At 51.9% G+C, this 26,195-nt stretch overlaps 1 protein-coding gene across 8 annotated transcripts in view; it reads left to right on the forward strand.

The window, feature by feature from the left end:
- Window positions 1-297: 297 nt before the first annotated feature.
- The window catches only part of SEMA4G (semaphorin 4G), a 131,008-nt gene continuing 105,110 nt past the window's right edge, over window positions 298-26,195 (forward strand). For 4 of the 8 annotated variants that reach the window (XM_084633641.1, XM_084633644.1, XM_084633642.1 and 1 more), the window contains exon 1: window positions 20,531-20,659. The gene's annotated coding sequence lies outside the window, so the exon portion shown is untranslated. Of the gene's footprint in view, window positions 377-20,530; window positions 20,660-21,932; window positions 22,351-22,706; window positions 23,063-23,263; window positions 24,025-26,195 lie in introns of those variants that run through there. The other 4 variants (XM_084633647.1, XM_084633649.1, XM_084633646.1 and 1 more) reach the window with 4 other exon arrangements.

The following is a 26,195-nucleotide window of genomic DNA, read 5'->3' on the forward strand; positions in this document are numbered from 1 at the left end:
TTAAGCCAGAGGGGTAGCCGGCAGGAGGAGTGTGGTATGAAGTAATATCAATTACAAAGTAAGGGCTGATCCTGCAATTGACTGCACCTGCTTGGGGCCTGCGATTTCAGACCACACGCAGACCATGTGGTCACACCAGTGAGCAGGTTATGGTGTGTGTGGGGTCCCCCCCAACTGGCTCAGCTCATTTCCATGGTAGCTCTAACATGAACTTTACCCTGACCGGTTTTAGAGAGCAAATTGATTTTTGCAGTGGAGGAAGGTTACCCAGATCGGCATGCAATGAACAGCTGTGATTCCCTGCCCAGACCTCCTCCGGGCTTCATTCACCGCCTCTGTCTGCAGCGAACGGGTGTTCCTTCACGGCCATGGCCAGGTAACGTCTGGGTTCCAAGTTGCTCAGCCACAGCATAGCGCTTCTCAGGGCCAGAGGAAGCCGCAGGTGAGAGCGGGGGCCAGGTGTGTGTGTGCCCCCATGACACAGGCTGTTTCAGAGTCGGGGGAAAGGGTCTTTCTGTTGAAGCTGCAAGAGAGGGGCCGATCGTGTCAGGTGGGCTGGATTTGGTGATGTCAGCACCTGTCCACAGAGAATTGGGCAGAGACCCACCAAACTCATCACACACAAGGCCAGCCATTGCATTGCCAGCTGAGGAGCGCATGGGTCATTTCCATTCCCTCCCTCCCACTCCCGTTCCTCTGGGATCTCTCTGAAGCACACGACACTGCAGCGAACCAAGAATGCTGCTTAACTGCTGCTTGGATGGGAATAGCGATACGTAAAACACCCTTCCCACGCAGGCCTTCTCCAGGAACAGCGAGGTGGCAAAGCAATCCAGTGAAAACAAAATTCCCAGAGATGAGAACTAATTAGAGCAGCAGATGGCACAGAGAGAGAGAGAGAGAGAGAAAAAAAGCAACCCCAGCAGGGGGGCGAGAGAGCAGCATCCAAGGGGTTTGTCTCAAAAGAAGCAGGCCTGAAAAGGGTGACATTTTAAATGGATTTGTTCTAGGTAACATTATTACCATTATAACGCGAGAGGCAGTGTGACCTAGTGGGTAGAGCACTGGCCTGGGGTGCAGGATACCAGGCTCTGTTCCTGGCTCTGACACTGGGCTGCTGCGTGATGGTGGACAAGTCCCGTCACCTTTTGCCTCAGTTTCCTCTCTGTAAAATGAGGCTAGTGATCCGTGCCCACCGTTGTAAAGCGCTTTGAGATCGAGGGACAGAGAGGTTGCTAGGGAACTCGCACGTGGTGCCATTGTACCCCAGCACTCGCCCTGCAGGAGGGGTGGGACTGCAAAGCTCCAAGAGCATCCGTAAGTGATCACACACTGCCTCCAATCTCACGGCCCCCCCATTTCTCCAATGCTCAGGGTCAGCAACTCCTTCTTCATCAGCTTCCTTCCCCGGGTGACGTCCCCCCGGGGTGCTGTCACGGGTGTGCACACCGAGAGAGGCACAGGGGCGGCAGGAATCCCGGGGCAAGCTTTTACCCTCCATTCCGATGCACTATCTTCAGGCTTGGATTTGCCCGTCTTTTTGTGATGTCTCGTTTTTGATTGGTGAACGTTTAGGTAATCCTGCCCAGCAACTGAGCAAAGGCGGGAAACTCAGACAAAAAGAGCAGGAAAGGGTCACATAGTCCTAAGTAATCTGCCTGGTAACAGGACAGGATATAAGGGACGGACGTAGGGTGACAGGTTGCTGTCCGCCCAGGACGTAGCCCGTGATCCTGCGTTCGGGTTGCGCGGTTCTTCAGGAGAACATCAACCACCTGCCTGCAATCCACCCGGTGATGGTGACCTGCTCCAGACGTCTGGGGGTCCTGACCCCTTGGTGGCGTGGTCCTGGAGGTTCCCCAGCCTCTGGTCATCTAACCGTACCATTAAGACTATTTGTTGGGTAGCCCATTTATTCTCGTTGGGATCTGGCTTAATGCCCATTTGTTTGGTAAACCACCGAGCTGTTTTATAGTTGTTTTCTATCGCTCTATACCTGGTTTATGTCTGTAGATCTTCTTTATTAATAAATCCTTTTAGTTCACCCTTTAAATATCTTTAAGTATCTTGTTTTACTGCGACTGTTTATAGGTGATAGACCCTAATTCAGGGAAATCGAACTTGCTTTGGAAGCAGTGACCCTTAAACATCTCTCTTTTTAGTATTCCTCTGGTAACATCAGGATCGGGGAGCACAGTTGCCTATGGGGGTGAAGGAACAAACCCCACCACCAACAAAACAACCCTCTCACGCCGGGGTGGCCAACCTGGGGCTCCGGAGCCACGTGCGGCTCTTCAGAAGTGAATCTGCGGCTCCTTGTCCAGGCGCCGACTCCGGGGCTGGAGTTACAGGGGCCAACTTTCAATGTGCCGGGGGGTGCTCCCTGCTCAACCCCTGGCTCTGGCCCAGGTCCTGCCCCCACTCCACCCCTTCCCGCTCCCTCCCCTCAGCCTGCCGTGCCCTTGCCCCCGGCCCCAACACTTCTGCCCCCCCGCCCCGACTGCGCCCCCTCCCTGCCCCTATTGGACCCCTCCCCAAATCCCCTCCTTGGGCCTGCCTCTTCCCCGAGTGCGCTACGTTCCTCCTCCTCCCCCCTTCCTCCCAGCGCTTGCCGCATGAAACAGCTGTTTCGCGGCGCAAGCACTGGGAGGGAGGCGGAGAAGCAGGACGCAGTGGTGCGCTCAGGGGAGGAGGCGGAGCGGAGGTGAGCTAGGGCGGGGGGGCAGAGCAGGAAGCTGCCGGTGGGTGCAGAGCACCCACCAATTTTTCCCTGTGGGTGCTCCAGCCCCAGAGCACCCACGGAGTTGGCACCTGTGGCCATCTCTCCTCCTCCTCCCCCCAGAGCCTCCTGCATGCCACAAATCAGCTGATCGGGAGATGTGGGGAGGGGGAGGCGCTGATCAGCTGGGCTGCTGATGGGTGGGAGGCGCTGGAAGTGGGGTAGTGTGGGGAGCTGACGGGGGGCTGCTGACATATTACTGTGGCAATTTGACAATGTACACTGGTAAATTTTGGCTCCTTCTCAGGCTCAGGTTGGCCACCCCGGCTCTAACGTGTGCTCCTGACTCCATGTGCAGCAGAGATGGTGGTTCTGGAGGCTCAGTCCTTCCTAAGAAAGGCCATGCTGGTCCATCTAGTCCAGTAGCCTATCTCTGACAGTGACCAGTACCAGAGCTTCAGGGGCAGTGTACAGAACAGGGCAGTTGGAGTCATTCACCCCTGGCTTCCCCTCCTGGCTTCTGGCGGTCAGGGGTTTAGCATCGCCCCAAGCATGGAGTTGCATCCCTGATCATCTTGGCTAATAGCCGTCCATGGACCTATCCTCCATGAACTCACCTCATTCTTTCTTTAACCTAGTTATACTTTTTGCCATCACAACATCGCCATGGCAATGAGTTCCAAGGTTAACGGAGTGATGTGTGAAAAAGTACTTCCTCTTCTTTGTATTAAACCTGGTGTATTAATGTATTAATTTCATCAGGTGCCCCTTGGCTCTTTGTGTTGTGAGACTGGGTAAATAACACTTCTCTATTCTTTTGTCCACACCATTCATGATTTTATTGAACTCTGCCATATCCTCCTCAATCATCTCTTTTGTAAGCTGAAAAGCTCTAATCTTTCTAGCCTCTCCTCATATGAAAGCTGTTCCGTACCCTTGATCATCTTTGTTGCCCTTCTTTGGACCCTTGCCAGTTCTACTATATCCTTTCTGAGATGGGGTGACCAGAGCTGAACACAGTATTCAAGGTGTGGGTGCACCCTGGATTTATATAGTGGCATTTCGATATTTTCTGTCTTACTTTTTATCCCCTTCCTAATAGTTCCTAACATTCTGTTAACCTTTCTGACAGCTACTGTTCATCGAGTGGATGTTTTTAGAGAACTATTCACTGTGACTCCAAGATCTCTTTCTTGAGTGGTAACAGCTAATTCCAAACCCATCATTATATATATGTAGCTGGGGTTATTTATTTCCAACGTGCATTACTTTGCACTTATCAATTTTGAATTTCTTCTGCCATTTTGTTGCCCAGTCACACAGGTTTGTGAGATCCCTTTGTAACTCTTGACAGTCAGCTTTGGACTTAACTAGCTTGCGTAATTTTGTATCTTCTGCAAACTTGGCCACTTCTCTGTTCATTCCCTTTTCCAGATCATTAAGGAATATGTTGATCAGCACAGAAATTCGGTCTGTCTCTCCATATCTGTTTAGTCAGCAAGCATTGGAAACTCTGCCATCTAATTCTCAGCTCATAATTTTTTTCTTTAAGGGAGTTCAGTGGTTGTGCAGGGTGCATTGCCAGCCTTATAGACTGACATCTTCTAACTATCTCCCAGAACAGGTATGGCATTCAAAGCTGTAGAACAAACATTCCCCACCTCACTCCCCCTCCCCAGCTACTGGGCCACCAGCCTGGCCAGGAAAGACCAACCCTTGGAATAAGAGGGGGGTTTATTCTCCAGGGACCCCTTAGTCATAGATTTTAAGGCTAGAAGGAACCGTTATGATCATGTAATCCGACCTACTGCATAACACAGGTCAGAGAATCTCACCCAGTAATTCCTGCCTCTGTCTATACTTGCTGGCCTCCATCACCGTGGGACTCTCCCAGTCCCAGATTAGCATGATTACAATTGCTAGTGAGCTAGATCCTCTCTGGTAGGCAGACATCCAATCCCTGACGGAAAGGCGCCATGAGGTAGACAATCCATTGCCACGCTTGGGAATCTGTCAAGAAGGGAACCAGCTCGAGTCTATTACGGGAGACGCCTGCCCACTGCAAAAGGACCTTAAATCCATCCACAAAGAGATCACAGTATTCCCCTCTCCATCCCTATCCCCTTTGATCCCTGCAGAGAAGCTATAATGATTATTTTGAGACAGCCATTTCCATTCTAAAAAACAGATGCAGTAAATATAGATGTAGCTACAAAATGGAGAAGGAGGATCACCGGGGAGTGGGAAATTACACAGGAGATGAAGGAAAAAAGCCGTCCCCATGGGGCAGGATATTCTGAGCACCAGTGAGGTTGGCAGCACCCGGAGCAGAGTTAGAAGATGGTTGAGAATGGGGAGATCGCTGGTGAGCAATGGGAGACATGAAGCCTCCTTAAAGGAAATGACTGAGGTTAAGGCACCGTTGCCAGCTGGAATAAACTCGAGCCCCACTGCATAACTGCAGCGCTGACAGGCTTAAACAAGCCCCGTATTGTTGTCGGTGCCAAAGGAGCGACGGGCACGCTGGGGCAACAGGCTAAGGGAAATGGACACGTCATGGGAATTCGATTTACCGTCTCGTCCCTGAAGTATATTCGTGCTATGTGATGTTGGTGCCTAAAACTGGCATTAGGGGGCGCTGTTCTTCTGGAGGTGCTATCTTTTGGATGAACTGTCCAATGGAGCTTCTGGCCAGGTGTGGTCATTAAAGAACCTACCATGCATTTTTGCAAGGGCATTGGGTTGTTAGGCTGGGCATCCTGGCCAAACTGCATGCTGGGTAATCACATCCCACCTCCCTCCATTCTCCCTGATGGAGATCCTCTCTTGTAGGCAGACATCCAAGATGGGAGGCTCTGCGGCTATTAAAGGTTGCACAACTGTTTTCATTCCACTCTCCTGCTGTTTTCAGTCGCTCACAGCTTCTACCTTTTGGGCTGATGTTTTCCAGGCGCCGTCTCTGCCTGAGAGTGGCTGGTATTTGGAAAGTTTGGACAGACACGGATGGGTGGGGAGTTCAGCCTTCTGGGAACAGGAGGAATCAAATGGTCTTATAATGCCTAGCTCAGCAGGGTGAGAATGGCTAGAAAGTGCTCTTCATCCAGAGGCGTGCTAAGCATTAGACACAGACAAGTTTTAACAGGGCCCTGCATCAGACACTTTGCTCTCTTGCCTGAGTTCAGACGTCAAGTAACTGGCTCCACATTCCTTTCCCCTCCTCGTGAAAGTGGCTCGGAAAGAACACTGCTCACTCATCCTGCTTAAAGCTACCATCCCCGCAATTCAGGGGGCAGAAGCGCATTTCAGTGGTTCTTATGCAACAGGTCACCTATAGGTATACATTCAGCTCGGTCTTTGTAGGCTCCTTCCTGAATGCTTACCACAATGTCAATGACTGGTCAATTTAGAACAAAAAAGGGGTAATATTTTCTCACACAACCTGTGCAATTCACTGCTGCAGGAAGCATCGGCTCAAATTGGTGGCTGGGTTTTGTCAGGGGATGGATAGTCTCATGACTCATAATAACAAGCAGCTTAAGAGCCAAATCCTTGCTCACGTGAGTTGTGACACTGACTGAAAGCATTGGAGAAGGGCTATTCCATTGTGCAGTCACAAGTCCCCACCCCCTAGTCCTGCTGCTCCACCTCCCATCTGGAGTGACAGCCTTGAGGACTACTCTAGTCCAATCAGCTTCTCCCCTGAGTCCGTCATGGAGGGACCAAGTTAATGCCAGCATTTCCCAAATCCCTCCTGAAACAGCCTTTTGATTGCAGCCCCCCCCTCACTCTCCTGCTGGTAATAGCTCACCTTAAGTGATCACTCTCGTTACAGTGTGTATGGTAACACCCATTGTTTCATGTTCTCTATGTATAGAAATCTCCCCACTGTATTTTCCACTGAATGCATCCGATGAAGTGAGCTGTAGCTCACGAAAGCTCATGCTCAAATAAATTGGTTAGTCTCTAAGGTGCCACAAGTCCTCCTTTTCTTTTTGCGGGCACAAAAGGTGTTTCAGGTGCCCAACTCCCATGGGAAGTCAGTGGAAGATGTGCGCCTCCCACTCCTATCTGTGCCTTTGGAAAACTTCCCCTCCGCCATTGTGCCCTGGGTCTGAGTTGGAGCCAGCAGCTCAGAGGCGGAAGGCTCTGTATCTCATTACCAGAGCCCTGGGCCATCCGTGTGATCAGAGTTTCTCCTAATCCCCATTGTGTTTGCTTCCCTGTGAAGCTGGCTGCTTGATCTAACCTGTTGTTCCAAACAGCTGAAATCCTGTTTGAAGTTGTTCTGTTTCCCTTAAACCAGACCTTCTCTGCCCCGCCTCCCCGGCTCCCAAGAAGAAGGGTGTTGTTAGTCCAGGCGGATTTATGCACCTGATTTATTTGGGGGGAGCCGTACCCCTTTGCCAGGCCCACGCCCCAGGCTGCGTTGTGGGATTGTGTGGGCTAGGACAAGTCAAATAGAACGGGGAATGGTCTTGGCAGAACACCAGGACCCAGCACATTGAAATCCTGACCCCTTCAAGTCAAGGAGAGTTTTGCCTTTGGCTCCAATGGGCACCTTGAAGTTGGGAGGCTCTGGGACCAGTTACTGGTCAGGAGTATAGTGAATGGGAACCTGCAGCCCAACTTTGCCTTGACACCACACGTGCTTTGGGGCTGGAGGCCAGGGTTGAACCCATGCTGGTTCCAAGGTGAGCCCAAACGCAGAAGGGGCCTGTTTTCCAGGTCCAGGTCAAGATGACGGCCATCTCCCAGGAGCTGATCTCCTGGGATATCTGCTACTCATGGTGGTGAGAAATCTTTGTGAGACCACAAAACCTGGCCTACACCTTGATCTAAACATCCCTGGTTCCACCATCTGCAGCCGGAAGCTCCAGCAGGGGCACGGAGACTCCTAGCCCGGAAGCAGGCGACAACTGCCCAGCTAACCTGGCTGTCCAGATAATGGGCTGGTTCGTTGGCCTTGGACTGAGGAGCCCTGAGCCATTAAGAGACATAACTAGGCCCCTTTCTGCCATAATGAAGATGCGAAAGGCTCAAGGTTGTGTGTATCGGAGAAGCAGCATTGTACAGAGTGTTCCACGACGTGGTCTCCTGAGAGCCAGGCACCCCAGCCTACGATGGCTCGGCTCCTCTCAGCTCACCGATGGCACATTGGCTGATCCCCAGGTATCGCTGTTTTGGTTCTTCCATTGGTAACGTTGACAATAGGCCGCTGCAGCAAAGATCTGCGGTGCAGGGCAGGTTCTGTTATGGGGCGAGGTTGTGGGGAGGGCATCTTTGGTGTGGAACTTTGCAAGCCCCTGGGATATTTTGTCTGAGAACTTTGGGGACGGGGAAGCCAGTGTTGGCCCTAAACTGGGGGTTCTCATGCTGGGGGTTATGAACAAGCATCAGGAGGTAACGATGACCCTGCCCTCCCCACATTGCTGAGCAGTCCTAGCTCCATCCTGGCGAAATGTGAGGGAAATCCCAATCTGGAAATGTTGAGAATGAGCCACCTCCTTCCCCACCTGCATCCCAGTGATCTGTGAGTCCTGTGGATGCACCACGCTCTCCCGATAGCAAATCTTCGCTTTGGCTTGCTGCAGGGAAGGGATTGGACAGAGGGAGCAAATGGCTTTTTCACGGCATCTCCTTCCAGGAGGCTGGTACAGGCAGGCTGCTCCAGATCTCCAGCGATGTAAATAGGTACTTGCTCAGGTGCTGGTAGGTCATGCTCCCGAACACGCAGCATAGTCTGCCGGACCCGGAGACCGTGCGTTGGCCTCCTCTGGTAGCTCTTTCTATCGGCTCCTAGCAGTGGTTACCATGCCCAGCCGGTGGCAGACTGCGCGGACGTGCCCCTGCCATTTATCTCTATGCAGAACATGATCCTGGACAGTCTGACAGTTTCTATGTTGTCAGCAAGGGAGAAAATGGGAGATTTTCTGCCATACCGACTCCTCGCTCCCTCAACTCCCCATCTGAATTCAGAGCCGCAGTATAGAGGACTTGGGTCGTATTCACCCCTTTACAAGGTTTGGAAGCCTCTACGTGCCTGGAGCCACCAGAGCCCTCCCAGAGCGGCTGTGTGCATAGGTAGCTAGGCCTGGTATATTTTGATTTACCAGGCCTAGCTATCTATTGGCTGTAGCAATAGAAGACAGGGAGGGCTCCCAAACTATTTAAAGGGACACTACCCAATTTCTATGCACTGAGCGCTGGTCCTAATTGACAAAGCCTTCAGCAGGCTTCCTTATCGCCCACAGGCTTATCACCCATGACCACGGTGCTGCACGGGGCTGAGGGACCTGGAAGCCTCGGCGTCAGGCTCTCTGGAGGCAGAACCTTCTCAGCAGCAGGGCACCAGCGAGGGAAACCCTTCCCGGGAGAGATCAGACCGGCTGAGCACGGGCAAGGCCCTGTCTCGTCAGCAAAGTGTTCCACCAGGTGGTGTGGAGTGAAGCAGGGTGATGTAGTGGAGAGGGAGCTGGAGCGGGTGTCAGGAGCCCTGGGTTCTGCTGCATGACTTTAGGCAAGTCTTTGTGCCTTTCTGTGCCTCTGTTTCCCCTCCCACTCTTTATCTCTCTGAGCTTCCCAGGGCATGGGCTGTCTCGCTGTGTGTTTGTACCGTGTTTAGCCCTGCTCTCAATGGCGGCTGCTGAAAGAACATTCTGGGTTGGGTTAAACCTTGTTGAAATGGGTCGGGTGTAACCGCCACCCTTCATTTGGAATAAATACAAGATGCAGCTCAACTCCTTTATGGAACTAGGGAGCTGAAACCACAGCAGCCTCCACCAAAACAAAGGCACATGTGGGTGGAGGGGTTTCCCTGGCCATTGTTTTGTGAAGGTTTATGTGTCCGTGAAAGAGAGGCAGAAAGACCGGAGAAGTAGAGCGAGGAGGACGCATCAGACACAGCCACAGAAACACTGGTCCCATGACCCTGAGAAAAAGCTGAAAGAGAGAGCTTTTGGGTTGTGTGCTGCCTAGAGGGGGGCTTGGAATTGTGAGCAAGTGAACCGTCTCCTGCTGTTTGATTCCTCCTGTGCTCAGAGAAACAGGAATTTGTGCATTCTTGGTAAACAAACAGGAGTGCATCAAAGAATGACTTGATTCCACCATCACTTTCTCCTCCTAACCGAAAAAACCTGCAACACCCTGAATTTTGGCTAACTGCTTGAGTCAAAAAAGAGTAATAACACACACTGATCTGCAACCACCGAGAGAAGAACTTGTGACTTGTCTAGGGCCTTTTCTGTACCAGTGCTCCGGCACTTAAATATCAAGGTAATAAGTGTCCTCCCCTCCCCAGTGCCAGTCTGTGTTTTCAGCAGAAATCCCTGATTTCCCATCTGTCCTATTTTACTCTTAAAAAGCAGGGTCTGGTTTCAGGTCTAAGGAGCAGAAAAGCTGCTTTCAGGCTCTGTTGGGTCTTCATGTCTCGACAGGCCAGCAGAAATTTTTATTGCAGCAAGCTCACGTCAGGGAGGATGTGCAGGCCGGTGCAGACTCGCCAGCCAAGCTCGGGAGCACAGTCATGAGGCTTCTGGTAGGGACAGAGGTGAGGAAGCTGGTGGAGTGGGCAATGAAATAGCCTTGGCTGGTCAAAACTCCTGGTATTTGAACATAGAATGAACGATGCAAACAGCCTGGCCTTCCAGTAGCTCTACCGGCTCCACGGTTCCGCCTCCCTCTGGCTACGGGCTGGGCTTGCTTCTTGCCTTTCCTTCCAGAGCCCCACTGGGGCTTCCACCTCCTGGGAGAGCTGAACCGGGAGTTAATTCTTTGCCTGCTGGGAAGCACGGGGTTGATTGACAGGGGGTGGGTCTGCCACTTCCCTCTTTCCCCAGTTGAATCAGAACCTGCAGCCAGAGGAGGGTAGGAGCCAAGCAGCTCAGGCCCCATCCTGCAGGGCCCTCTGTGCATGCGTAAGCCTGTCGCCAGACACTTCAGAGTGGAAAGAGCTCCTTGCTCTCTCTGTTTGTGGAAAGGGAAAAGCATAGCTATAGAGCACCTCATTTACACGTCTTACATACCCACAATCCACCAGTAGCACTTGGCTCTCACCCTAACTGTACCAGACTTAGGTTATGTTTACCCTTGCAATTGAAAACCAAAACTTTTGTCTTTCAGAGGTGTTAAAATCCTAACCCTGCACTGAAAGACAAAAGTTTTGTTGTGACAAGTGCCAGTGTGAACAGTGTGTTGTTGGCAAGAGCGCTCTCCTGCCGAGAGCGCAAACGCCGCTCATGGGGGGTGGAAGTTTTTTGTTGGCAGGAGAGCCAACAAACAGTGGCTACGCTGCATAACTTTTAGCAGCACGGCTGTAGCAACACAACCATGTCGCTAAAAGCTGTGTCATGTAGACAAAGCCGTAGACTTTTGTAGGGCGGTGAGGTTTGAACTCTGAGGGAGGAGTGGGAAAAGGTTCTTCTGTGGGGTGAGAAGTGCATCTCTAAGTCGCAAGGTCTCTGCCCCAGGGTCCTAGGTGGTTTTGGGTTCCCCCTACTGAGGATCCTGTAATGCAAAGAGGATTCCTCAGCAGAGATCAGAAGGGTGCTAGAAGAGCTGGGGTGACTTGGATGTGATTCCCCCGCCCCCACCCAGCCCTGAACTGATTCATAAAGCAGGGTCAGAGGTGGTACCTGGCGGTGGGACTAGGCAAGCAGCAAAGATCTCTGCAGAGCGCTGCCCTTAGCCAGCCAGAACACTGCTAGTCAATGACCTGAACCGTGAGTTGGGTTTGTGGTGGGTGGAGAGATGTGGCCTGGGAACTTGTACCTGGTGTGTGTGGGGGGGGAAGTTGAATGGAAATTCAATAAGGACAAATGCAAAGTACTCCACTTAGGAAGGAATTTAGGAAGGAACAATCAGTTGCACACGTACAAAATGGGAAAAGACTGCCTAGGAAGGAGTACTGCAGAAAGGGATCTGGGGGGTCATAGTGGATCACAAGCTAAATATGAGTCAACAGTGTAGCACTGTTGCAAAAAAAGTGAACATCCTTCTGGGCTGTATTAGCAGGAGTGTTGTAAGCAAGATGTGAGAAGTAATTCTTCAGCTCTACTCCGCACTAATTAGGCCTCACTGGAGTATTGTGTCCAGTTCTGGGCGCCACATTTCAGGAAAGATGTGGACAAACTAGAGAAAGTCCAGGAAAGAACAACACAAATGTTGAAAGGTCTAGAAAACATGACCTATGAGGGAAGATTGAAAAAATTGGGTTTGTTTAGTCTGGAGAAGAGAAGACTGAGAGGGGACATGATCACAGTTTTTAAGTACATAAAAGGTTGTTACAAGGAAGAGGATGAAAAATTGTTCTTCTTAACCTCTGAGGATAGGACAAGAAGCAATGGGCTTAAATTGCAGCAGGGGAGGCTTAGGTTGGTCATTAGGAAAAAATTCCTAACTGTCAGGGTGGTGAAGCACTGGAATAAATTGCCTAGGGAGGTTGTGGAATCTCCATCGTTGGATTGAATTGTCGTCAATTCAGGTTGAGGGGCAGACAAAGACTTTGATGCTAGTGTGATGGGGGCTTAACCCTCATTCCTTGCAAGGCACAGGAAGAACCCCCATGAATCATGCTCTGCTCCTGGGGGGTGATTAACTAATTGCCTCCTGGTGCAAGGAGGCAGAGCTAGGCTTTAGAAGTAGACTGACAGGGAAGACTGCAGAGGAGATGGGTGTCTGGCGCAGAGAAGCCCTGGGATAGGGTTTAGCAGACAGGAAACAATGGAAGAAGAATCCTATAGGAATGGGTTAGGCTTCTGCTGGGAAAGCCCTGAGGTAGAGCTAACTAGAGAGTTACCAGAGAGTTACGTGGTGGGAGGGCCGAGCCCCAGAACACTCAGAGCGGGAGTTGGAGAAGACGAAGGTTGGGAAAGGCCATTTCAGAGCCGAGGGAGAGCTCGGTGGGAGGGGAGGGATTACCTGAGATGGGGATCCTATATGATGCTGTGACCATAGAAGAGGGGGCACCCACGAGGTGGGGATGAGCCGGGATGGATAGTTAATCCTAGAGCTGCTTGAAAATTTTCCCTCAAAATATTTGTGGTGGTTTTTGCGTGGAAAATGGCTTTTTTGTTGTTGACAAAATGGAAACTTCCATGAAAAATATCTGGTTTGGGTGAACGTTATCGGTTTTAACCCAAATATTGAACGTTTTCACTTGTCAACAGAAACCCAAAACATTTGAAAGAAAATGGGAGAAGTTTTATTTTCGTCTAAAATTTCCAAGGTGGGGAAAAATAAAATCACTTCCCAACCAGCCCTACTTAGGTCGTCAGCTCTTCGGGGCTGGGGCTGTCTTTTTGTTCTGTTTGTCCAGCGTCTAGCACAGTGGGGGCCTGGCCCGTGACTCGGACTCCCAGGTGTTATGGGTAATACAAATAATAGTAATAACAATAATAAGTTTGAGCTAATACTGCTCCTCCTCTGTGGGGAAGGGCAAGGTCCGTGAAAAATCACAAACCTGGCCCCCCTGATCATGCAAACTGGTATGAGTGAGGAGACCACGGCAGAGCCCCAGTTGGGTCAGCCCATGCAGAATAGCTTGGAGGGTCAGGGCCTGAAGTTGGTATTGTTTGGGGGTGGAGAAGGATGGAAATAAAGAGGGGGAGATAGATGTATCCCTGTAAATTCTTCAATATAAATAAGTAATAATGATGATTAATGAAAATGAACTGGCTACTGTGTGTACACTTCTTGTAGCTAGAATCAGTGCCACTTTGCTGTGTGTCATGGGGCCTATACTGCTAACAGCTGAAGGAGATTCCCCAGTAGCTCAAGTGGGTGGCCATGTGTTTTTGGAGTACGAGGATAGAGTTTTCTCCATGAAGCCACTGTCTAGACATGACATAATCTGGTCATTCCATCAAGGGAGGAGTGTAGGATGAGATCTCCTTTATGAAACAAGCAAAGGGATTGGCCTTTGAAATACCCAAACTTTCCTCAGCAGCCTTTGCAAACCAAACACAACTGGTTAGTCTAAGGCAGGAGAACCAGAAAGTGAAACTGACCAGAGACAGAGCCTGAAACTGACCAGTCTAGTATCACATTACTCAATGGCTTTATCTCCATGGCCAGGGGCTGATAAATGATGCAGTGGAACAGAGAATTGCAGTTACCTCTCAACAAGATGGAAGAACAGTTTGGATGATCCGTGAGCCTGGAAAAAGAAACTGCTAAAGTGAGGGATAAATCCAGGGCTTTGACAGAGAGCATGTGGGCAGGAGTTAACCATGCCCTCTGTTCTCCTGGGGACCCCCTTGGCACAATCACGCTGGGTTGCTGAATTAATCTGCACTGCCCAGGCCAGCCACAGCCGAATGCCGACCTTGGAATATAACCACGAGTTAGTCACCTGATTTCTTTTTTCTTTTTGCATGGTCTGACTACTGGCTGCATTGTGGGGGGAACTCTATTATCAAATGATCCTGGCAGTTGTGTGTTGACAAATAACAGGCTGTAGGACGATGAAAAGGCAGCACTGGTGCGGGGTTGATTCCTGGCTATGGGAGGTAGGGGATCTGGGCCATAATGCACTGCAAAGAGGTGAAAGCAAGGAAATTTGGGGTTAAAGCCTCACCTTGGGGGAATTAAAGGGTAAACCGCCATTCCTGGCGATCAAACCTAGGAGTCTAGTGGGCTGAGGTAGTTCAGCTGAGTTCACCCTAGTTCAGCTGAGCTCTTCCTAGTACTCAGAAATGCTGTACCCACAAACTGCGCAGTGAAAAGAGTCTCAGCGGGCTACTGCATCTGTTTTGTAATGGACATTGAGCAGGTTCACCGCTGCCCTCTACTGGCTAGATTCAGAACTGCTCATCTGTGTGTCACAAGCCCTAGACTGCTAACCCTTTGGCTTCAGGGGGCCTTTCAGAGAAGAGGAAAAGGGCTCCAAAGGCTGGGGAACTTACAAAGCTGTTGATTAAACTCATGTGAATGGTTTATTTCAGTGTAATGGCATTGTTACAGCATAGCTAGTCTCCTGCCCTGCCTTTCCTACCTGGTCAGACCTGACCTGTGCTTCCTTTGCTGCACCACTCAGTATTCAGGTTACGAGCCCAGCTACATCTTTGTCGCTTCTACAGTGTGATGGCTGGAAAAGTGATCAGTGGACCAACCCAACAAGGGGCTGAGTGCAATTGGCCCCCATTGCTGTCACTGTGTGCTCAGCGCCTGGCGGGATCTGGGGTTTGCTCACCTGTCACTGTCTGTGCGGCAGGGTGTCTTATGAGAATGCCGTTTCCTTTGGAGACTGTGTCAGAGAGAAGCCCTGGTTTCGTGGAACATGGATCAAGCATCTCGTGTAACAAGCCAGGATGCCCCGGCGCCTGTTATGCAATGCGTGCTTGGCCCATTTTCTGGTTGCAACATGCTTTCCTTGAACTCTGCTCATCCAATAAGGTGATTCAATGGGGGTGTTGAACTGCCACCTGTCTGACAGAGGAGGCTGCAATCTCTAGTGTGTTTGCCTTTGCCTTGAGCTAGTCACATGGCTGGGTCACTGTGTAATCTGCGGATGAGGAGGAGAGGTCAGCCACGTGGTAATAGGGGGGAGGAATTGCACAAAACTTCTTCGTCATTAAACTGAATAACCTTGGTAGAAAAGGCATAGCGGCTCCCCCACCTTGCTGGGGATGGTGTATGCTACCAGCTGAATCGGCATAACTTGCAAAAGCAAAGGAAATCTGCACACTCCAGGGAAATGACCCGAGTTGGGTTGGACTCCCTCCCCAGCCCTGGAGCTGTCACCAGGGCTGTTCCCAAGTGCCAGGCGGAGGCTCTGATGCGGTGCTGTGAATCTGGGCCAAGTGCTAAGCTGCTGCAGTGCGGAGGATGCCTGGCATGGATACCCATCCGGCTGGCATGAGCCAAGCAGCATCAGCCTACGTGGCACAATGGGGTTCGAGCCATGGACTGGGAGCTGAGCTAAAGAGAACAGATGTGGATCTAGAGGCAGAAGCTTCACCACTGAAGATCAAGGAGAGTCCCTGGTGGCTCAGTGGCCGCTCCACACTGAGATCCCCTTCCAGATCCATACTGCCTGGGGGTCCTCCTAGAGCATCTATTATCCCAAAGCGCTGTACAAATTCTCCCATTACTAAAATGCAGCCACCGCTGGGGTAGGAAATTGCACTCGGCTTTAAACAGCTGCCTAGAACAAATGATGGTTGAGGTTAAGTCCAAATTTCTGTGCTAACTTCCCCACTAGCCAGACACAGGCATTCTTAGCCCAGAAAAGTGTCTCATCTAGTCAAGATATAAAAAAAAAAGAAAAGTATTTCTTATTTCACTGAAGGTGTCCTAGCATGCATCGCCTGGTGACATTGCAAATGCAGTGAAATGCAACACCGCTTCTGGTGATTGACGTCCCATTCTAGGATATTTACAGTGAGCTAGGAAATGCCAAAGGAGGATTTGACAGAGAGGGAGAGGAATTTTATAAAAGAAGGGCTACTGCACTTCTGCGTCAGCTACCTCTCCCTCACCATGGCCTGGCTAATGGGGATATTCAGCCCAGGAATCTATACACTTGCCAGCTCCTCTTTCTACCTGGCTCACTGCAATGCTATGTTTCAGGGAGTAAAGAGTATCCTAGCCATCTGAAACAATAGCATTGATGGGTCAGATATGAGGCAAGTTATACCAGCCTGATGGAAAGAAGATTTTTTAGGCCAGAAGGGATCATTATGATAATCTATTCTGACCTAGTGCATAGCACAGGCCAGAGACTAACAGCCGTGACTTGGTCATTCCAGTTTGACCCTGTTCACGTTTGATTCTTTAGCAGAATCTCTAAGCCCTTGCATCAGCCTGTAGTGTGTAGGTGTGTACTTCCTGGCTTCCAGTGGAGTGGGAGGGAAGGCAGGTACACTCAGTCTAGCACAACAGGAAATGCTAATCTGCCCTTGAAATGGAGGGGAATTTCAGGAGCCAGAATGCAGCCACCCAGGAGAAAAGGACTAACAAACATCCTTACTCTCCTGAAAAATACTGCGGGCTCTCCAATGATCACGTGGCTGGAGGATCTTCGATACTTTCCACAGTATGCATCCGATGAAGTGAGCTGTAGCTCACGAAAACTTATGCTCAAATAAATTGGTTAGTCTCTAAGGTGCCACAAGTCCTCCTGTTCTTTTTGCGAATACAGACTAACACGGCTGCTACTCTGAAACCTTAGATCTATGGCACCTCCAGCAGCAGGGGGCACCCTGGCACCGAGCTCTGGGATTGGCTCAGGAATCCATCCGGGGGGACGCTAACCAGTTGCAAGAACTGGTGAAAGAGCAAATCTCGTTTACTTGAGGCCAAAAGCGCCTGGCGCGAGGATCTGAGAACTTGGTGTGATGGAGACACTGCTGCTGGCTAGGCCCTGTGGAATGGACCAGCCTTGCTACGAGGTCGCTGGCAAAGAACGGTTGCTTTTCCGGGTCTGGAGGGCAGCAGGATGTGTGACACCTTCCTGCAGTTGAACAGCCCCATAACAATTGAGCGTCGGTGGGTCCCCTCGCTCGTGGTGATGGCTGGATTCTAGGGTCTTAAATACCACAGGTGTTTCCAGTGAAGAGCAGTCAGGACTCCGCATCTAGAACCGAATCAGAGAAATAACCAATCTGTCTAGAGTCAGGAAGACGGTTCCTGATTCTAACTGCAACGGCGGCAGCAGGCTGGAGAGGCAGAACTGCAATTCTCCTGCGGCCTCAGCAGCTCCGCCTGCAGAATTTCGAAATGTGGGCGTCGGCCAAGCGTGACCTCACAAATGCCAACTCTGCCCATCCCCTGAGGACAGGGCACTGCTGCTAGCTGCCTGGCGCTTGCAGGAGGTGCAGAAAGCTCCAGCTAAGGAACAGATGCGGTCGCATTGTTTAGAACTAGGAAGAGTCCCATGCTGAAGGGCCACCCAGTGCTCCTGTCATGCATACGTAATAAATACACCACAGCCAGGCTGCTCCCAGAGACCGAACTCCCGTCACCTGTAAACCAATGGGGGAAGTATCCAGAAGGGTCCAGAAAGGAACAGCAGGGTTTTATAAAGGAGAGCAGCCTTTACAGCAGTTGTCAGTTGCCAGCCCAACCTGGCCATTCCCTCTGATAGGATTCACAAGACTGCTAGCTGAGGGGGACGCCGGCGATCTGAGGCTAGTTAAGCACTGGAATAGGGAGGTTGTGGAACCCCCATTCTTGGAGAACAGGTTCAACAAATGCCTGCCAGGATGGTCTAGGTCTAGGACAGGCAGCAAGGGATGGATTAGATGGTCTCTTGAGGGCCCTACATTGCTATGATCCCATGGCATACTGAATCTGATCTTAGTAAAGCACTTGATACAGTATCTCAGGCTTACACATGAGATTAATTCAACTGAACTTGGCTACGAGCATGGTCATCAAACAGAGCCTTGGTTTATGATCTGTGGGTTGACTTCCAGTGTCTGGAACAAAGGGCGGGATCTAGGTGCAGCAGGGATCTGGGCTGGGTTGGATTTGATTAAATAATTGGGATGAGGAAGTAAACCTAGGAATGAAACTAGCAACTGATACTAAACTGGGAGGAGCTGCAAATGCCACTGAGGCAAAGATAGACTACTAAGACCTCTAGAGAGACTGGAAACATGGCCAGGTAATGAAAGAAACAAAATTCCCCCTAGAATCATAGAGAAGTAGGACTGGAAGGTACCTCTGCAGGTCATCTAGTCCAACCGCTTTGGGGTAAATGCAAAAGAATCTGACATTCAGCTATTTAGTAGGCAGGTAAAGTGGGAAGCAGAGATGCTGAAAGAGACCTAGGGGTGGGAGCAGACAGCAAACTGGACACACGATTTCAACGTGATATGGCAGCAAGAAGGGACCAGTACAACTGGGTCTGGGGGGGAGTCTACGCAGAGGCATTGCAGGATGGGGAATTAATAGATCCATCTCTATGGATACGGCTACAAGCCCGCGGCATGGAGGCTATGTCGACACCAGCATGGAGCGGCTACGTGAGAGAGCTTCCAGCTGCAGCGACACAGCTGAGCCGCTGCAAGCTGTCTAGTGTAGACATGGCCCGAGTCTCAGAGCCCAGGTCAGTTGACTCGGGCTTGCAGGGCTAAGAATAGCAGTGCAGACCCATGTCTCCCCTGCTATTTTAGAGCTCCGCAAGCCCGCGTCAGGTGACCCGAGCTAGTCGTGGCCATGCTGCAGGTCTTGTAGTGCATAACTTGTATGGATCTGGTACAAGTGCACCTGGACTAGGCTGGTCACTGCAGGCCCTCGGTTACCAGAAGTGCATGGGCAAACTGGAGGGAATTCAGAGCAGATGAACAAAAATGGCCCAGAGGGCTGTGGGACTGGTCTACAAGGGATGATTGAGAGGGAACAGGAGGCGAATCAATTCAACACCTGGCTTTCTAGCTGGAAACTTAGACTCATAGACTATCAGGGTTGGAAGGGACCTCAGGAGATAATCTAGTCCAACCCCCTGCTCAAAGCAGGCACAATCCCCAATTTTTTTTGCCCCAGATCCCTAAATGGCCCCCTCAGGGATTGAACTCACAACCCTGGGTTTAGTAGGCCAATGCTCAAACCACTGAGCTACCCCTCCCCCCAAACTTCCTCTCTCTCTTTATAGTTGCAAGTGAGGATGGCCACTAAACCCACAAAAACAAGCACAAATGTGTATCACCCTTGTTCGCCAAGACCTGGATGGGCCATACAGTCTGAACCCCCCTTTCATCCCTCTACCTGGCCGGTGCAGGCACATGCTGGCTGGGGGACATTCTCTGGCCTGTGTTATGCAGGAGGCCAGACTAAATGATCATGACGGTTCCTTCTGGCCATAGATCTCCGGACTGCACCTGTTCCAGGGATAAGTGGGGGGTAGGACTCTGTAGCGGGCTCCTTCTCCCCAAATATTAGAGTGGGGTGAAATGTTTTGCCCAAAACTCCTTTCAGTGAAAAATGCAGATTCGGTAACACCAAAACATTCACCACGTCAGTCACTGGGAAGGGAAAATCAAAGTTTTGCTTTGCCAGCTTGACGTGACATTTTATCTTGAAATTTCCTTTACTTTTATTTTTTTAAAAATCCCCAAGTGGTCATAAAACAATGCTTTCTGTTTTGGCTGAAAGCGTGATGGGGGAATTCCTGTCACCACAATAAACCCATTTGCCCAGGGGGAGGGGGGACCTTGGCGTGGATGCATTGCACGCCCATGGCCTGATGGTCCTGCCCCATCATCAGCCTCCAGGCAGGGGCACAACCCCCATTCCCATCCCCCCAGCTACCCCAGTGCTCCAGCATCTGTGGGAATCCCAGCCCCCCCTGCAGTGAGAGCTCTGACTCCCCTCCTTGCTCACTCCATCCCCATCAGGGAGCCCCATAGCCAGAAGAACCTCAGCCTCCCAGCGTCAGGGGCCCCCCTCCTTAGTTCCCCAGGGCCAGATCCACCTGTGGGCGTCCCCCTGATCCCACAGCCAGGGGCCACGGGGCCCAAGGACCCCCAATCTCAATAGCCAGGAACCCTTGGGCCCCCAACCCCCCATAGGTCCCCTACTCCTCCACTGCCAGGACCACCTGGGCCCCCACCTCATCAGCCCCCCCAACCCTATAACCAGCCCCGCCACGGGGCCTCTACCCCCCACTTCCAGGAGCCCATCATCCCCCCCCAACCCCACAGCCAACCCCCCATGGGGCCTCCACCCCCACACTGCCAGGAGCCCATCATCCCCCCCCCCGAACCCCTCATCCAGCCCCCCACGCCCGGAGGCCCCCGGGGCTCCCCGCCCGCAGCCCGTGCCCGGCAGCGGCCGCTAGGTGGCGGCGCGGTGCCCGCCGGTGCCCGGCTCCGCGGCGCTCGGCAGCGGCTGCGGCTCACTCGGCTCGGGTAGAGGGAACCTGCGCCGGCCCCGCCGCCCGGCCCCGGTGCGCAGCGAGCCCCCGCCAGCCCCGAGCCGGGACCGCGGGCAGAGCCCCAGGCAAGTGCGGCGGAGACGGGGCGGAGACGGGGGGCAGCACCGGGGGCGGCTCTGGCGGGTTGGGGGGCGGGATTGCGGGGGGTGGGGCATGGGGGAGGATTTGGGGGCCGTGGGGGTTGGGGGGCAGGCTCGAGGGGTGGGGTATGGCCCAGGATCTGGGGAGCTATGGGGGCTGTGGGGCAGGATTAGGCGGTGGGATATAGGGGGAGGATTTGGAGGGCTGCGGGGCTGGGGGCAGGATTGGGGGCTGGGGGTATGGGCAAGGATCTGGGAGGCAGGAGTGGGGGGCAGGGTATAGGGAAGATCTGTGGGCCATGGGGCCTGGGGGCCAGGCTCAGTGGCCAGGGGAAGGATCTGGGGAGCTATGGAGGCCTGGGGGGGTAGGATTAGGGGATGGGGTATTGGGGGAGGATCTGGAGGGCTACTGGGCCATGCAGGTTTGGGGGGGGCAGGATCGGGGGGGCTATAGGGGACAATCTGGGGAACAGGATTGGAGAGTGGGGGTGTGGGCGAGGATCTGGGAGGCTACAGGACCCTGGAGGTTGGGGGGCAGGATTGCGGGGTGTGGTGTAGGGAGAATCTGGGCGACTACAGGGGTTGGGGGGCAGGATCAGTGGCCACAGGAATAGGGGAAGGATCTGGGGAGTTGTGGGAGTCTGGGGGGCAGGACTGGAGTGTGAAGGTATTCAGGGCGGATCTGTGGGGTTATGGGACAGAGGTAACATCCATGGGGGGCAGGATCCGGGCGCAGGGATATAGAGGAGGATGGAGGGTATGAGGCAGGAGTAACATCCATGGGGAGCTGGGAGAGGGGGTGGGGGGTATAGTGGGAGGATCCAGGGCTGTACAGGGCAGAGGTAATATCCTTGGGGTGAGAAGTATAAAGGCGTGTCTGGGGGGACTTTGGTGGGCAGGGGTCTGGAAGAGTGACACATATTGGGGGCTGTGAGTGGGGCTGGATTTAGGGGAACAGGGGTAAGGTGCTGGAGGCTAGGATCTTGGGGGGGTGATGTGGGGGTGGGTTTAGAGGAGCAGATTCTGGGGTCCATGGGTGTGGGAGACATACTGTAAAGTGTGAGATGCCAGTGTGTAGTCCTGGGGGCATGGTGGGGTGGGGAGTGACTTGGGCTGCGTGTGTGTATGTTGGGAGCTATGGATCAGGGAGTGTGGTGGATGGGTGGGCTGGGAGGCAGGGGTTATGTATGGGGGTGGCCAGGTTTTGGTCGTGGCCAGGTTTTGGTCGGTAGTGCAGGGAACATTCACTGCGTGGGCGATATAACACAGAAATCCAATGGGATATTGATGCCTTCCCCCCCCCCCCCCATGAGTGCCCTCATGGATGGTGGGGGAGGGCGGCGGGTGGTATGGGGAGTCACCTGGATTGAAGGCTGTGGCCCCTTGAGGGGGCTGGCTGTGAGGCTTGGGGATTTCAGGTTCATAACAAATTGCGGGCCAGTGACACTTGGGCTGGGGGCTGGAGGGGGATGCAGCAGACTGGGATTGTGGTGCTGGAATGCAGTTGTTTTTCTCAGCCAGCTGGGCACTTTCCCTTCTCCCCCTTCCCTGAGTGCGGGGCTGTGTGTGATGCAGGGATCTTTCACACACTCCGGACAAGCTTCCTTCGCTGGCCCCCTCCTCGTCCCCAATGAGCCCTGCGCCTCGGGGTGGCCTTTCAGAACGCCGGCTTGAAAGTGGGTAACCAGGAGATGCTTCTTCTGCTGCTGACAAAAATAGTCTTGCAAGACAAAGAAACTGTCCAACATGGATGAGGAGCGCAGGTCCCCCCAGAGGCAGGGAAATTATTATGAACAACGATGCCATTTTCCTGTGCTCATTGGAAAGTGGCTACCCTCCCAGACAGGCTCCTTTATGTCCCCCCTTCCCCCTCCCTTAAACAGGAGCTTAAGTGTTGCCCGGAATAAAGGCCCAACTCTTAGTGACTTCGGTAGGACTTAAACTTGAGCCTGGACTTAAGTGATTTGCTGAATCGGGGCTGGGGGGGGGGTGTCTATTGTGGCCACATTTCCCTCTGGTTTGTTATGGAGCCATGCTCAACACAGCGGATCTCTGTTCCTCTTGGCATGGTTGCTCTGGAGAGGGCAGAAAACCAGTGTTTGTGGCGGTCCTGAATTTCGGTTTGGGGTCTGGAAAACGTGTTGATAGCCCACTGAGGGGTTTTTAAAGTCCGTTCGAATCTTTCCCTTCCCTTCCCTTTAGGGATGTAGTGTGTTCTTGTAGCTGTGAGATTTATTCAGCGGTTGTGGAAGATTGAATGGAAGAAAAAACAACCAGGAGCACTTGGAATAATTGATGTCTAGTCTGTGCTCCGGAGCGGAGTAGCTGCTTTTAGGTGCATTACCTTACTTCATAACTATGCATGGAGCGTCTGTGTTAGCAGCTCAGGTAAGGGTCCAAGCACGGGAGCTGGTATCAAGGTAATTTCAAAGGTGAATGAGACGGGATGTGTGAGGGGTGGGGAGGGAGAAGCTGTCCCCTGGGTTTCTGGAGTTTGCCTGGGAGGCTGAAATTGACAGTTTGATGCAACTCGTGTAGCTGCTGCAGCTTAAGGTACAGGGAAGAACAGTTTATCACTCATGCTTTGTAAAGCTGTTTGAGCTGATGGAGTGAAAGCTGCTGTAGAATTCAAACAGGAGAGGTCTGGTGAGAGTCCCGCAAAAGACTTGGTATCTGCTTAAGCTATCAGAGAGTGTGTGTTTGTATCCACCCACCCTGGATAAAATAGTGCAGGGAGAGAGCTGAGTTTGGCTTCCAATCTGCTTTGCTGCCCTTCCTCTGGTGTTGAAAACCCTGTGTACAATATTAGGGTTGGGTGTGTATTTGGCTTGAAGGTAGGGTGAAGCTCGCTGGCTCCTCTCTGCCCTGTTACTTGCTTTGGAAATCGGTGTGATTAGAATTTCTATTTTTGTTGCTCTTGTTGCTTTGCGACCCCTTGTCGTATTTTGTCAGTGCTAGGGCTCTGCTTTCATAAGGTCATGGCGAAATCATCTCCATGTGAATTTTCTGAATAAACTCTCTCTCCTCCCTCCCCTCCCCCGTGGACCTCCCAGTCCCAACCCTGCAGCTAACCTGAAAATAAAACCTTCAAGCTGAGCGTTCCGGCAGCCTTGTAATAAGATGATGCCCTGAACAGACATCAGCTATTAGACTTAGGCTTTGCTCTAGTTTGTGACTTGAAAGAGAGAGAGAGAGAAAGAGAGAGAGGACGTCAGCAGAATTAAAATACCCGATGTTCTGCCTACTGGGACTTCTGGGGGGCAAGCAGGACTGTGCTTTGAATGGAGGTCCTACACAAAGCCATGTACGTGCAAATAACCTTGGCTGGGACAAAGTGCTGTGCAGCTATGGTAAGCTTTTGTCCAAGGTAGAAGTAATTTTCTTCTAATATTCATCTTGAAAGCTGAGTGAAAGGGGACATCAACTTACAGTTAAGCTACGGGGAAAAAACAAACAAGGTTTTATAAAACTTGAAGCCAATAAAAATGCTTCTATTAAATGTTTTCATGGGATTTTTGAAAGAAAATGTATCTTTGAGTAAATAAAGGGGAGATGATTCAGTCTTGGGGTTAAAGCACTGGATTGAGGCAGTTTGGTTCAATTCCCGGCCCTGCCACAAGCTTCCTGTGGGACCTTTAGCGAGTCACTTAGCCTTTCTGAGCCTCAGTTTCCCATCTGTAAAATGGGGCAAGTACATCCTACCGCACAGTGCTGTTGCGAGGATCAGTCCACTGCTGTTCGTGAGGTGCTCTGGTACTGTAGTGATGGTGGGGTAAGCAGGTTGCCAGTGAGGGATTTTGAAACCCAAACCTTGTGGCACAAAGAAACTAGAAGTAAAACTGGCACTAAGCGCACATGAAACTGACTTAAATGGTCTTTCATTGTTCGAGCCCAGTGAAATGCAAACTGTCACAAAGAGCACGGCCAGGGACAAGCAGATTGGATCTATAAATAGTGGGAAACTCTTGAAGCCGGAGGTATTGCTAACAACAGCAGGGAAACTTGTCCATGTAAATAACGTGTCAAGAGTCTTTTTACATTTGTGGCCCCGTTTTCTTCTCAGCGTAACTCTAAAATTACGCTTCCGCTTCTAACCTGAAAATAAAGCCCTGGCACCACGAAGCCTGGGAAGGGTTAAGTGGAGGTCACATCCAGCATGTTATGATGAACGGCACAGCTTTGTCTGAAAGAAAAGACAAATGCGTGCTGCTGGGAACCTTTGCCGTAGCACTGTCAGCCCGGAGTTAGCTGCTGCGCAGCTCGGATGCGGCGCTGCTGGGGAAGTGATCATTTCCCAGCCCTGTGCATCGTCTTTCCAAACGTACTTACCATTTGAGGGCTTGGTTGTTTTCTTTCCTTCTGGATTTTATCTCCAGTCCCCTTGTGCTGGCTTTAGAGGGAGAGCATGCCCCTCTGAGCAGGAGGTGGATGGGCTGCCTTGGTGTGCTGGAGTCTGACTCAGTCTGGGGGGGATTGTTGGTATATTTATGCCCTGTTCCTAGTCTCTAAGGTAATGGAGCCATGGAGGAACTTGGTGCGAGTGGGAGCAAATCCGGCTAAGCTCAGTGGGAATTGTGCTCACTAAGGTCACAGCTGGACTGGTCTATTGTGCTGAACTCTAGTTTGAGTTTGTTACTGGGATTCCCTCTTGCTTGGACAGATAGTCCAAGGTAGCAGAGACGTAGGGTTGCTTGGGGAAATTGACCTACGCTATGGGTCTGTCTGGGGGGAGGGATAGCTCAGTGTTTTGAGCATTGGCCTGCTAAACCCAGGGTCGTGAGTTCAATCCTTGAGGGGGCCATTTAGGGATCTGGGGCAAAAATTGGGGATTGGTCCTGCTTTGAGCAGGGGGTTGGACTAGATGACCTCCCAAGGTCTCTTCCAACCCTGATATCCTGTGATCCTATGATTCGCTGCCAAGTTCACTCGGGCTTTTTGGTTGTTGCCCCTCAGCCCTCTCCAGTCCACATGCAAAACTTGCACCCGAGATTGGTGATTTAAACCCCGGCTAACTGGGGAAGCGGGGTTAGAGCCCGGGTTCCACTTTCAGTGGGGCTGGTTATCTGCCCACTTTGCAGTGAACACACAGGCTAAACCATTCCCATGCTGCTCGTCCTCCAGTGCCTGCCCACAATTCCCGCCACGTGCCCAGGAGGTCAGACAAGTTCTCCCACGATTTGGTGGGAGGGAATCAGAGCGGCTCAGCTCACCGCAGCTCAGAGCACCCTGGGATGTGCCCCCAGAAGCTCTAGCGATACACACCGGGGAGCGCAGCGCAAGTGAGGACATGGTCACATGTGCTGGCTTTGCCACGTGGCTTCTTGCAGGCTCAACTTGGCTGGTTGGCACCTGTGCCTAGCTCTGTGCAGCAAAGACATCCCCTGTGTGTACATTGCAACATAAGGGAAATAACCAGCCATAGCATTTGAGGGGAAAACTGGGGAGCAGTATGGGCAGAACACCCCTCCTGTGAAGGAAAGCTCTCACGATAAAAATTGCATTTCTCTGGGTTACCCAGAAC

The sequence above is a fragment of the Lepidochelys olivacea genome (assembly GCF_965140295.1).
Source record: "Lepidochelys olivacea isolate rLepOli2 genome assembly, chromosome: 7".
In the NCBI taxonomy this organism is placed as follows: Eukaryota; Metazoa; Chordata; order Testudines; family Cheloniidae; genus Lepidochelys; species Lepidochelys olivacea.